The 14840-nt window shown below is 39.0% G+C and overlaps 1 protein-coding gene and 1 pseudogene across 1 annotated transcript in view; both read right to left on the bottom strand.

The window, feature by feature from the left end:
• The window catches only part of LOC140921638 (uncharacterized), a 34743-nt pseudogene extending 21979 nt beyond the window's left edge, over positions 1-12764 (bottom strand).
• Positions 1-14840, bottom strand: part of LOC140921542 (uncharacterized) — a 471050-nt gene that overhangs the window by 184560 nt on the left and 271650 nt on the right. The gene's annotated exons all lie outside the window — the stretch shown is intronic.

Below are 14840 nucleotides of genomic sequence, written 5' to 3'. Positions count from 1 at the left end.
CCTCCACAAAAAGAAAGCTGAACTTTCTCTTTCCATTTTTTGTCTTTTAACGGTGTATTTTTAACCTTGAAATGCAGAACTCTTGTCTTAAGACATCTGCATGGTGATCGCGCGGCAGCCATTTGTTGAAAATTGATATCGGTCACTAAGGTTTCCAAATATGGTAAAAGTGAATATTCACGAGCATTGAACGCGAGTTACACGTTTCAACCCTTATGAGTGTCTGGTACAACACTGAGTTAACCGAATTGGTCTATTCCCAAAGAAAATAACCCAGTCGCCCATTACCTTAATTTTTTAAGTTTAATTCACAGTCTCTCCAACAACTCCGTTTGAGAAACTATAGATAATTGGACAGCTCCGAAATATAATTTTACGAAACACACGATAGTCCTCGGTGGCAGCCAATTTACACATTCCATTCCTCTGTCTTAAAGGGAGGCCATGATAAAAAATCAGCCCGGATTTTTTGTGTTCGACAAGTTTACTTTACAAGTAAGACCCAAGTAAATCTTGACGACAAATCTGGTGGCGTGTAAACCAGCCTTTTAAACATACTTTTTTTTTTATCACGTCTGAGGTAAACAGTACTATGAGGCGCTTTTTTTTATCATTCAGACCTCGGACAGAATTTGTTCTTTTTTTGCCCTATTTAAACCTGTAATTCTGCAGTTTTCACAATTTTGCAAGACAAACAGTGCACTCATTCAATATATAGAGCGATCGAAGCACACGCCTCCTTTGCAAGACAATTTATAGAATTGACCACATTATAAAAAAAATAACGTTTTCATGAAGAGAATTCCATAATGCCGGGACTTTTCAGTTAGAGAAATCTGGTCCTATGTGATATGTAGGGTAATAATTATGGGCTTTTGGTGAAAACGGTTAAAAAAATTCCCAAAATCACCTTTTCGGTCAGCCGAACGGGTTCTCACTTTTGACAAGCACCAAATTTGCATCACTTTTGACAAGCACCAAATTTGCAGTGCGATTAATAGAGTAACCATTTACGCCTCAACATGATAGAGAATTTGTTATGTTTAGGTTTTATTTCCCTTTATCTATAAAATTGTTTATGGTTTGTTATGTGTAATCTTTAAAAGGGAGTGATATTTACGCGCGTCGTTTTGAGTATTCCTGCATGCGATGTTTATGTACGACTGAAAACAACCGGTGCAGCGATAAAAACTGCGGGAGGGACTACTAACAACACAGGTAGCCCAAGCTCAAAATATGAGCATCGGCGAGCATCGGCATTGTTTCGTAACATTCAAAATATAAGGATTTGTATGGGGAAAAAAAACCTATCGTTTCTGTAACCTACGAAAATGAAAGGATTTCAATAAAAAAAAAAACAGCTTACCTTACTTAAAATGTGTGTTACATCCCTCCTGTGTGGTCCACGGGTCGATTTATGGCCGTTTTATGGGTTTTTATGTAAGCGGTTTTCTCTCTATATAAAGGTTTACCTTTAAACCTCATACTATTGTAGGTTATAAACTACTCGTGTATTAAAACTTAAGCCGCATAAACTACTATCGACCTCAGGAAACCGAAAAAAAAACATCAAAGACACTAATTGCTCAAGCATACAAGTCAAGATGCTGCTCCTGAAGGTCATCAAATCAGGCCAGAATCGCTTGAGACTGTTCAATCCTCTTTGTATGCCTCAAGCAAGGGCAAATGAGTAAGCTTATTTTTGAAAACGATGCCATCCGAAATCGGATTTCCAATAACTTTGACAAGCGGTGCATTTCTCAACCAAAAGCGCAATAAACAAACCAGCCATGAATTACACAGAACAATCTTGTTAGCAGCTCTGTTTCACCAAGTAGAAAAAGACAGTTTAAAACATCACAAGATGACGCAAAACCCTGTCAGCTTCAGCTATCAATAAGAAAGTTTTCAGACGCTGCATAAATTTTCCGCATAAACTCACCTGTCAAATTTTGACCAATCAGAGCATGAAAATTGGACGTAGAGCGTGATAAACGCGTGACTATTGTGAGAAAAGCCGGTTGAATTTTCGCGTCCGAGATCAGTTTGAAATCAAAATTTTAAAAGTGCGGCTCATGAACACGACTTATTGCATATGCATTTCAAAAAAATTGAACTTGAGCCTGCGATCATTTGAGAAGTAGCAACTTGTCAGCGGATAACTTCATAAAAAACACTTGAACCCAGGGGGTCGAAACCTGAGCCCGCAATACGGTCAGGCGATACTGGTCAGCAGATACACTATTTTGACAGCTGTCAATTAAACAAAACATGGATGTACAATATCAGGTTGCAGGCTCCCAAACTAGCTAGAAAGTGTGAGATTAAACATTGGTAAGCCTGTGGTGCGGACCGAGGGAAGGTCGGGTGGTCGGTGTACGGTCACGTGATTACCAAATTTTCTAGGATGGATAGATTTTCTAAGCTATGGGGCTTCGAATAGAGCCCGTGATCAAACAAAATATCAGCGGAAACTTAAAAAAATACGTGACATTAATGGGTAGCAAAATGAGCCCGCGATACAGTCAGGTGATGATGGTCAGCGGATACTCTAGTTTGGCAGCTGTCAATAAACCTTCATTAGAATCGCGAAGATTCGAATTAACAGACTACAAGTGTGAGTAAGACATATCCATCCGGCTTGTAGTGGAAAATGCCAGATCGTGTACCTGAGCGGACCTGAGCCCACGTTATTAGCTTTCTGATAGTGGTCTGCACATGCTGTCAATTGACCTTAATTTGGCTTGCGCATATAACTTTAAACTACTGTCAGCCGACTGACAGCCCTGCCCGGCGTAGTTTCGTTTTTATTTTTTTATGTTGAATTGGTAAGTGTAACATATTATATCAGCTTATATGTAAGGGGCAAAACGACTGGTTCTTCATCTGAGCCCGCGAGATGGTCATGTGATAATTGTCAGCGGATGTCTGGTTTTGACAGCTGTTAATCTAATCATACTTGTATGGATGGCTTACATAACTGAAAGGCTAGTCAAGTTGTGCAAGATCGTACAAGATCTATTGTGACATTTGACATCGGCTTACATTGAGTGTGTGTACGGACGGGCGGGCAGGTGTACGCTACGTCTTAACCAAATTTTCTCGGATGGATAGTTTACCAAATTTTGTTACCCATGGTGCTCTGCTGCGCGCGCTTCGCGCGCGACAGCTTCGCTAATACCAATTTAAAGGAAAATCGTTATTATTCACTGGTTTACGCGTCATCCACATATGCTTTACGGTGACCAATTTAATTCATTCATTTGTTCTCTCTTTCATTCACTCATTGCTTGTACTTCATTCCAATTTGTTTCACTTTCACATCTTACCTTTCTTACAGGTATAATGATGACAATCACTGCATTTTACGTCATTCCATTCATATTTATATTCAACACCAAGTGTATGCACACAGTCCTCATCCCGAAAATTGTTTGGTTGGCTTTTGGCCCAAGCGGTAAAGTTTCCAGTACCACGATCTGCCCAAGTAAAGGAACCCTCAGTGAAAATATCATTCAACCCCAGCCAGGATTTTGCTCCATTGTGAAGATGCTGTAAAAACACATTTTCTTCATTGTTTTGGACATCAACAAGAACTGAGTATTCTTGGCGGCATTTATCCAGTGATGTGGTCCAGTTGTGACAAGCCTTACTTGTCAAGAAACAAAATCCGTTGAAATAGTTCCAGCCAGGTTCACAGATATCTGCAAAATACAAAATCTAGCCTGAAAACAACCGTCATTTCGCGACGCCACCACTGTCTTCTCAGCGAAATGACGTCTCAGTGACGAGCAAAGAAATTCCCTACTGATGACGTGTCACTATCTAGATATGGATAGCGTTTCTGAGTAGCTGAAGCAAATTTCCCACGCGACAAGACCAATCAGAAGCACCTACCAGATCTGGGTTAAGTGACACATCATCAGTATGAAACTTCTGCGCGCGTTTCTTAGACGTCATTCCGCGGGGAAAACAGTGTTGGCGTCGCAAAATGTCGGCTGTTCTCTCAGGCTAAACGTAACCTGTCGCTTTATATACTTCATAAATGAACTCAGTTTTTATATGTATACACACCTGTCAATACGGCATAACTGATGGACAACGGATCATATCTGGTTTCGTATAATTCCTTGACGCAGGCTCTGAATCCAGAGGTGTTCATGTTCTGAAAACAAAATAGTTACCAATTAACGTTGAATTGTCGCCATAAACAAAAGGATTTACCCTGAGTGAATGTCAGAGTAGTTTTAAAAACTTTCTCCGACTTCTATAGCGTTCTCCGATTATGTAATAAATACTGATTAATGCGGACAGAATCGGTAAAATCAGTTAATAAGTTAACGTTTTAAAGGGTTTTATCGTGGAGGAGTAGAAGTGCGCTAGAGAAGTAAAGAAAACTTTAGAAATAAAAAATTATTCACGTTAAACGAATAATGTGTTAAAAAAAAGTTTGAAATAATATTCAAAATCTCATTCAATATCTTTTCTAATATGTACAGTTTTAACTTTTGTCAATTTTTGGTTTGAAATTGAATTTGTTTGCCAGGATAGTCATCCCTACAAAACGACCCAAATGAAGGCGAATTTTACCTCGATCCAAGTTGTAATTCCGTTGTGAATCGGTGCTGAATTCCCAGATACTGTCGTGCTGTGATTGGCTGTGACAAGCACTGCCGGGGTCGAGTTATAGGCTCTCGTGAATAAAACGAACTGCCATATAACAGAAAAATACAACTTTTATTACACTGCGGTTTCCTAATCTTAATAAAATCGTTTTTTCCAGTCATTTTATGAGCGATTTTTATCTCTACTGCGTACAATATATGTGACTACAAGTGTTTCAAAAATATTCAGTGACGTAAGTAAGCGATATATTTGTCTAGAGAGAATATTGTGAATAGCATGCTATTGCTTTGCAAAGAGACAAACTTAAATCAGGGGGCACACATTCACCACCCCACGGCCTGGACACTACCTTACGCAAGTACCCGCAAAGCCATTTCAACTGTGCAGTGGCAGCCATGGACAGCTGTTTCGCCCTTATTGGAACTCGTCAGTATGGCATAGTCGTCAGGCCTTTTGAAGGGACAAAACAGTGTTTCAAAAGTCTTTTAATGCCGTGGCGAGTTTACAGCACTCTCAACACAACACATGTGGGGGCTCTTAGCTGGGAACCCCACGTCAGTTTTCCCATGGCATTTACACTGATTTGTGTGCCAGTATATTCAATAAGACAAATAATTATTTTCGCACCTTGCAATAAGCATTGTTCATTTTATCCAAAGGGGGGTTCGTATTTGGAAAACTTATGAAGCCATGTTCCGTGAAAAGAGGCTTGTGCAGTTTGGAGAATGCAAACCAGTTCTGCAAAAGAGGACAAAAAATAATGATACCACTCATATTTAAGCGGTAAAAATGGCATCAAGCCCACAGAAAATTTTGAACAACGCAATATTTTTCTAGCCCCGTTTGAGGCTTAGCATTTTGAATTACATGGGGTGGAAACAAAAGAAAGGGAGCAAAGCGTCATGGGAAGGAATCAAATCGACAATTTCCGAAGAGATTAGGCACACGTGCAAAAGCATGGAGAAAAGCATGGGGACAAGGCAGGCCAATAGTGTGCTATTTAAAATTCACTTCCTGCATTGCAAAATTATTTTTTTAGTATTGTTTCTGCTGCTTTCCACGTTTTTATTTTGTTTTTCTGTAACTCCCTCCTCCCTCTTTCATTTATCTCAATGATTTTTATCATAACCCTGTTATCACCAGAATTTCTCACGAATTGTGCAAGCAATGGCGTTCTAGTTTTTTGAAACACAAAGAACGTACCACGGTGATATCTTGATGTTTACCGTCAAAGTTTTTCATTTCACGAAGACAAACTTTAACTGAGTCCTTAGTTACGTCTTCAATCCAAATGAGAGCAGCATCATTCTCTTTACCAGTCCTCAGGTGCTCTGACGTCACAAGGACTATTGGCGCCTCAACAAACTTGCCCTGAACAAACAAAACCGCAATAACAATAATCGATATAGCTCTTTACAGAAAGTGGAGTCATGTCATGATGGATATTGCTGCAATAATTACCCGAAACTAACTACTAAGCAATTTCCTTCAATGTATACTTACCAAGAGAGGATAAAGGGGACAGAGAAGGCATCCCCCATACACACCCTATTCCATAGGTAATTCGTCTCGAGTTATTTTTAGAATCGGGATAAAGTTACCTCGCACGCTGCGTGGATGTTTCGTGGAGGTTTCGCATGACTAAACGCCGTGCAAAACATGTCGGGCGAAAGGCAATGAAAGCGCAAAGAGATCGAGAGCATTCCTGAACTTTGACGCGAAATGAGTCGGCGCTCACCCGGGAAAAGGGAATCGCTAGACTCTTTGGCAACCCGTGAAATCAGTTTAACTCGAGGTTGTCGTAACCTTTAATACAATGAGAAATTTCGCCGGTCTATTGAAACCGGTCGTTTGTACAATAAAGCAAGTAGGGCGCCAAGTGTTATTTTTGTTGAATAATAAAAGACTAATAAAAGAATAAATATCAAACCAGAAATTGCTCTCTTCAAACTGTAAATTTTGAATGATCCTGAGAGAATATTCAGTGTGTTAAGGATTTCCCTGCTGTACGGTTAGCTCTATACAAGAGAGGAAGGGCGATTTTTTTTTTTAAATTTCCGTTACGCTGACACAACTTTAGCAGAAATCTCTCTGTAGTCGTTTTCGTCGACAAAACGAATAGCAATATCGCTCTCCGCGTCTTCCGCCATTTTGTTCTGCGTCAATTCGTGAAGGACGCGTGGCTCTGAGCGTGGATTATCGACGCGGAACACATTCGCGCTATGTAATTGGCTGTTGCCTAATCTCCCTTGGGGTCTGTGGTCTTAAAAATAACTCGAGACGAATTACCTATGGAATAGGGTGTGTATGGGGATGCCTTCTCTGTCCCTTTTATCCTCTCTTGATTCTTACTTGTTACGCAATGGTAGCTAATGGTATCTGACCAACTAAGACAATAAGACTGTGCTACAATTTTCTTTTTTCTTTTTCTTGCCAAGTTTGCTCGTATGGTCAGTATTTTTGTTAGCCTTGCATTTCATGGTTATAGTTCAACTGAGATCTTTAACTTTGATGTGAATTCCTATCTTTTGACATTCAGTTACTTTAAAATTGTTTCAAAACGTGGATTCAAGCTGTCAAGCAAATGAAATATCCGTCAAGGAGACTTAAATGAGACTTGCATCAATTAGTTAATTTAAAAACTGTAAAAATATTTCCGTCTTACCGTAGGAAAGGTTACATCTGCACAGTTGGTACCAGACCACCATTTCTGCAACTCAACCGTTCCCGTCAATCCTTCAGGTGGTGCTCCTTGATAAGCCACCCAATCAATGGTTGCAAATGGATTCGCACCTTCTTCTTTCCTCCCGGTTTGCATAACACAGACGGTGAAGTTTTTTGTGCTGATACTTTCTGTCCATGAAGTAACAGCAGCGCGGACTGTCACAGAGTCATTCAGCTTCATGTGATTAACCGTTATTTGAACATGAACTTGTTTATCAGGATAAAACCGGTATGGAGGAAATGTGACTGTCTGACAGTTTGAATCTGACCATTTTGGAACGTGCGGCAGATCTACAAGGCCCCGAACAACTGGAAAACCTGTTTTATAATAAAGTACTTCATAAGGAAGCATCATTGTACTCTTTAAGCATTATTCACTACCTTGCATTCTAGTCCAATCTTTTAGCATTGTCTAAGTGGTGATGGTTGGTGATAGAAAATAGCGTGCAAATGGAACTAAAGCTAGGCTATAACTTGCAACGCCGGCTCCTTTTCAACAACATAATGTATAGTGGCTGCTTATTATTGCATGCTGGTTTTAGCTTGCCCATGATAAACATACGCCAGTATAATATTGGAGGAGGCCAAAAAAACAAAATATAAATCAAAATTGAACCATGACAAACAAGCGTGCCCGCGTGCGCCACTGCACGAAAAATTTCATTTAAATCAAATTTACTCAGTGCAAAATATGGTGCAAAAAAGTGCAAACTACGGTTAAGTTAAAGACAAAGATGGTAATACTGCATTTGCCCTCAAATTCACAACTCCATGTAAACTGGTATGTAAATGCGATATTTACCATCTTTTTTCCTCTTCCTTGTTTGCACTTTTTTCACTACATTTGCCCGGAACAAATTTGTGTCAATCTAGTTTTTCGCCCAAAAAAAACTAGATTGCAAGATAAAAGAGAATAAAAGATCTTACACGGATCAGACATCGGCATTAGTCTGGGCTCTTATATGTTTGATTGCTTAGAGACGACGTAACTTGTTACAGCCGCCTATTACTGCTCGACAAACGATATGAAAATGAGCTAAAAGCGAACTTAAATGTAGCGAAAAGTTATAAACATCCTAGCTAGAAGCCAATACAATTTTCAGCCAGCAACTATGATTCCGAAGCGAGAGCTTAACTGCCAGACTATTTTCAATGGAATATACAGCCAAACAATATCATTGAAGTTATTTATTGTTACCTTCACAGCTTCCTGGGTGATAGACCAGATTGTTTTCAAGTCCTCTGCAATAGCTTAACTTATGCCAGCATCTGTTATCGTAAGTTGTTCCGTTCGAAGTGCACACTGGGTCTTTATATGAGGGGCATTGATCATCGCACTCACAACGAGCATCATGTGCACTGTAGGTTCTGCAGACTCCAAACCGAGGGCAATGCACATTAAGGCAAGGATTAAGATCTGTACCAAGGAAAAAAACATAATATTGAGTTGTTATCCATTCGGAAAAAAAAACATAAATGTCTAATATATTTTTCATATTTGAATTAAAACTAAATAGTAGTAACATGTTTGCATACAGGCAACTCAACTAATTATTTTTATCTTCACTGTAAACCTTTTTCAAGAGGACTGATGGAATAAATTCAAGCAATGGTATGTGGTTTCTCATGGGGCAAACAAGAGATAAAAACTGCAAATACAAAAATGCAGTCGAGCTCTTTTTAAGAAGTTTCAACCTTAAAAACGAAAATCGCAAAATATGGGTGGCAGTGATTTTGAACGCAGTACGCGACAGTACTGCCCAAAGTCTTCACAGCAGGGAATTATGACGTAAAACTTGTTGAACTTTACATTTTGCATTTTTTATGACTAAAATAGACGTCTTATTTTGAGGGAATAAACAAACCCGACCGCGATTACTCGATTACTCTTATTGGCAACTTTTATTACTTGTCTGCCCTTTAATTGCTCTTTTCCCATCAGTCCTAAAGTGCGTGCAAAGATAGAGTGTAACATGAAGAAGGTATATCAGTGTTTGTACTCCAGTGTTTCTTTTATTATATCATGAAATGTTTTCCTACCTATAAGAACTTCTAAAAGATATCACTAAAAGTAATAGTAATAATCATAATAAAAAATAACAATGATTCTAGAAATAGTGATTATTACAATAGGAAAATTAATAAACAACCTCCAGTAACAGCGTAGCTGACAATCAAGGGATATATCATGACTCGATCCTAATCCACTGAGGTCTTTAACGCATATCTTCATAGATTCTAATCCAACTTCCTGCAGCAAAATGTGGTAGCACTCATCAATTACTAGAAAATTCATAGTTTCTTCTTAATTTCTACGACGACAATGCAAGTCATGAAATTTACGGATCAGATCCAAATTATTTTTTCTTATGGCTCTTTCAAAGTCCTTTTATCAATTTACTAGAATAAACGGATTACTTCTCTTTACTGATTGAACAAGGCTTATGGGTGGTGAGAGTTGAAGCAAACAAATGAATAGAATAATGTAGCAAAGCACTGAAAAAAAATCCATGTTTATGATCACTAAGCACGCGTGACCATCAACAATATTATTCAGTGAGGAAACCCGCTTCGCGGCGCAATTAATTACTGGTTTTCCCTTGAAAAGAAGTCTGTGCAACGAGTGAAGAAATTCCATACTGATGACGTACCGCAAGGGAAATTTTCTTTAACCAATCGGAAGCACTTGGTGCCCAGATCTGCGTAGTGACAAATCATCAGTATGCAATTTCTGCGCTCGTCCATCCGACGTCATTTTGTGGAAAAAAATAGTAGGGGCGTCGCGCGAAACAGTGTCTGCTGTTTTCTCACTTTAGAATACAAATTAAAACCTACCTCTACCCAGGCAGATATTATATTATTTTCTGGAAGACGACTTCCCTTGCAGTTAAGATTATACTCATGATTTACGGAAAGAATCACAATTGGCGATTTGTAAAAGGTCGTATTGAAAGGCACTTCCTGTAAACAGGTAAAAAAGTCATGTAAGTTAGTAAATGGGTGTAAACCTGCTCACTTCTCCCCCTGTTTCTTCCCATCGTCTGTAAAATCCCCACTTCTAATCGCCCACTCAACAACGCGAGATTGAAATGATTCGAAATATAAAATTCTCGCGAAGTCTCGATTTTTAAAAGTCCCGAAATATGCGCACATCATAATCGCGAAATAAGCATGTCGCCCTCATCTGGGAATTGCTATTTTGGATACAGTGTCGATTAACATGGCCTGGTAAATTTGGGTTCGCCATGGTAAACTTGGGTTTACTATATTAGGTTTTCTATAGTGTGAACTCAACCATTAAAAAGGCATGTTCTGTGGCTTGCGAAATGTTCTTGTTAGAAAAAAAAGTTTTCACCTGACAGAAGCCGTAGTTGTTTTTGGCTGATGGATTTCCACTGTTTGGAAAGATTTCTTCTCCAGTTATTGTGAAATTAAGTTGACTCCCATTTCCAGTGAATGCGAACCAGTCCTGCGGACAAGAAAATAATGCTTAATTTTCTACTCCTTTCTTCACTAGACGAGTTGCGTCAGGCTTTGAACGACATTTCCTTTTTCCTACACGTGAGACGGTACACTGACCTTAATTGCGTAAAAAACGTTCTGGGCAATTGGTTGTTCGGGCTGCCGAAGTGTGGCAAGGTCAAGTTTTTTTTTTTTTTTCCTCACGAATACTATAGTTTACTCGAGCATTTTTTATCACTTACCACAACTGCATCTTGGTGTTTTCCATCAAAGGGCAAGAATTCCCTTAAGCACACTTCAAATCCTCCAGAATTGACGTTTTCTAACCATAAGTACATAGCGTCATTTGGTTTTGTACTGCGAGTGTACGTAACAGAGACAAATGCATGAGGTTTGGAAGAAAAGCTCTGCAAAAAAATGTTAGGTATATGAAAAAACAATTGACTGAAAAATAGACAAGCTTCTCGAGAGATCAACATGATCAGTATCAATTAAGTACTCAGCCGCACTCAAATGAGATTAAGGATTTATCAAAGGCCAAGGGAAGCGAGGATTATTTAAATGTACTTATCTTTCACCTCTTTCTACGAAGTGTTGAAAAGGTTGGCGAATGCATCTTATTTGGCCCACTACTTAAACAAGGTTACCCACAACAATGTTTCTTTTCGGCTAACTTTGTCAAGTCCCCCAAAATTTAATATCATTAAATAAATAGACTTCTATTTTCCTAGTCCCTACATTCGAAATTTACAAGCATTGCTTAACCACTCCCTCTAAAGTAAAACGGAAAATGGCTTATCTAAAGGCGATGGAAGGACATTTTGAAACTGAACCCGAGAGGGCATTGTACTTTCTTATGCCTGATTTTCCAATAACAACAAATTTCTGATATTGAGCTTGTGATAATCTGTTTTAGAACTATTTTATAGTACTATTTCTTTTGTTTCTACCACTTGAATATGCATCAGTCAATTCCAGCTGGACCCAACCATCGCTTCAGGGCTGGCCTCTTAATATTAGCACTTTTTCTGCCTTGGATCGCAAATTTCCGGGGTGAGGACTCTTGAGTTGTCAAATTCCCCTGGGTGAGGACGAAAAAAGTAGGCAAATGCCCCGTCCTCCGTCAACACAGCAACATTTCCCCAGAGCATTTTTCATTGATCGCACAGTCGAGTAATGCCATTATATAGCACTTTAGTGTGCTACCAGTTTTTTTTTTCTTTTTTTGTCAATAACATTTATTCAACGCTCCTTTTTAATATTCGAGCTATTCAAAAGAACGCCGCGACAACACTATTTTATGGTTTGAGTATTGTTATATAATTATTGACATTGAAATTACTCGTGTGCTGTTATCTGTTATAAATAGTTTTATAAATATGAAGGGATCCATTGTTTTTCAAATCAAAAATATCAACAGAAATTTGATTTAATAAACAAAAACACGTTGATTTACCTCCGATAGCACCCGATTTCGCTATCATGTAATTCAGCTGGCTTGAAAGGCATAAAGAAATGCATGCATAAAATCAACCACATGCCTTTACAACCCTCTTCAATTGTTTCCCGTCCTTGACAGATGGGCCAATCTGCTTGTTATTCCAGTAATATTCCCTTTGTATTTATATTCTGATACGAAACCGCGTGCGTGTCAAAAGCTCGGGTTGGCCCTCGGTTTGGCAAAAGCCAGGCCCCCGTGCAGCGCCAAATTTGCAAATGTCCCAACCCCGGGACTGACAAGCCGGGAAAATGCCCTGCAGTAGCCGGGGGGACTGGGCGCAGCTGGAACTTACTGGTACTTTACGTATTACACCTTTTTAACGAAATTATATACTTGTTTTCAGTTATTGTTGTCTAACCTGAGAAAAGGCCACCTTCTCACACTTTGTTTCTGTTGTCCATATTCCACTAAAAGTAACGCTTCCATGCGTTAACATAGGTTTGTCCTGAAACGCTACCCAGTTGATAATTCCAGTGTCATTTGTAGAACCTGTTGCACGCGAGCATGACTGGAATCCAGCTGTACTAATGGACTCTGCCCACACGGCGGAAGGTGAATGAACTGCATCCGATGACTGATCTTCGTGGCTTAATGATACAAAGACTCGAACCTTAAATGTGTCAGGTAGAAATAGTTATGCATCAATGAGAATTTACAGGCGAACATGCCCCACTTTTTTTTTTTTTTTTTTTGCAGTCGTTGTTGTTGTTGTTGCTCTGTTTTGTTGATGTTTAAAAACACACGAATGCTAAGGATTATGGAGCACTTAAGCATATGCGCACCAAATTCGCGGAGGTCATAACAGCATAAAGTCCGCAATGGTGGCAAATTAAAATTTGTTAGGAACATTTAGTTTCTAAAGTGGCTTATTGTGACCCACTAACAACAGAAAGTTGCAAAGGCCAGTTCCCCAGGTTTTACTTACTGTTCCAGATTCACTAAACGTTTGCGGAAATGCCACGTCGGTGCAGCGTGGTAGTGTACAATGTTGTGGCGCCTCGCATCCGCCGTTGCAATTCCATCCTTGACGTGTCTCTGATGCGTTTAGTTTGCCAACTTGATACGAAGTGCCTATAACAATATCAATAAAATGATGTTACATTGTATTTAAGTGTAAAATGGGCAAAAACATAACAGAGCTCGACGGTGAGGGGTTGTGATGTGCAAGGGGCGTGAATACACAGAGAGACGGGAGAGTGACTGTATAAGAATTGAAAGAACACAAAATCGAGAAACTATTACGTAGTGTTTTTGCAGGTCTCTCCGAGGCACAGACAAAAGCGTCGGAAATTTCAAATTCTTGCATCACTCACTGTTACTGGGTAAATCCTTGTTTAAGTTTCTCACGTTTTTTCCGCTTATTATATAGTGTGCTTAAATTCAGCGGCTAGCCTTGCCCGATCTTAGGCCTGGTCAAGATATTAGTTATAAATAGCTTGTCCTCTTCTTTCCTATTAGTCGAATACCGTTCTGTTATCGCTTAAAGTGCAAACGTGTTTTTTTTTTCCTTAAACCTTCAGGTCAGTTATACGGCTTTTAAAACTGAGATTAAAATAGATTTCCACGAAATAAATTGATCTGCCTTAACGTCGTTCTTATGATCTATTTTGGGATATTTTTAATTTTGGGGGCAAAAGAAAAGGCCTCCTGTTGACAGCGATTTTTTTTTTCTCGCCAACCTTTAGTTCTTGTTTCTGGGAAGCTTTGAACTAGACCAGATTGTAACTAAAACACATCGGCGTTTCAAAATTAAATAAAGCGGGCTTATGAAGAAAAAAAAAATAATAAAAGCTCAGTTGAACAAATTGGTGCCAGTTTTTTATGTGTCTGTCCTCTCAGTTGATGTTAAAACGACGTTATATCTTTGTCAAAGCATCAATTGCATCAGAAAGTAATCTTGCTATTTTTTTTTTTTTTTTTTTGGTAGACAGAGGGTGAATCTTCAAAGAAACTAAACTAAAGAAAAACATCGAAGTTTGGCATTCGTTCGTCAAATCACCGCGTCTTGCAGAAATAAAAATTTTATGTGTCTGTCCTCTGATTGATCATAAAAATTAGCCAATCAGTGTGCGAGAAATAATTTAGTGTAAAAATTATGTTTTCTGAAAATTAAACTAAAGGAAGTTCAATCCAGTTGTCATTGCTTTTTTCTTTTCCTTCAGACCCAGCGTGACAAGGACATGAGTAATAAATTTGTGGTTATTTAGCTGACAGAGCTGTTATCACCACTCGAGAACGTCGCAATGCGGCTTAGCATATTTTCAATATAATTTTGCAACGCACAATTTTGAGTTGGAGGTATTGTTGACTGAACAGAACGTATTAGATGAAGCTGCAGATTCTCATCTCGTAAAGGGGTAAGTTGCTGAACGCCTTCTCGTCTTAGCTAGTCGCGAACTAACTAAAAAAAGGAAAAGACAGAGACAAGGAGAAAAAAAGAACATTTCAGTGGAAAAGACGGACCTTCTATGCTTGCTCGAGTTGGTAAAACAAGCTCACTCACTCTGGTAAAATGGAGAACACCTGA

Source organism: Porites lutea, chromosome 1 (assembly GCF_958299795.1).
Source record: "Porites lutea chromosome 1, jaPorLute2.1, whole genome shotgun sequence".
Lineage (NCBI taxonomy): Eukaryota > Metazoa > Cnidaria > Anthozoa > Scleractinia > Poritidae > Porites > Porites lutea.
Note: the sequence above shows the minus strand (reverse complement) of the source record. Positions and strands in the feature narration are given on the sequence as shown.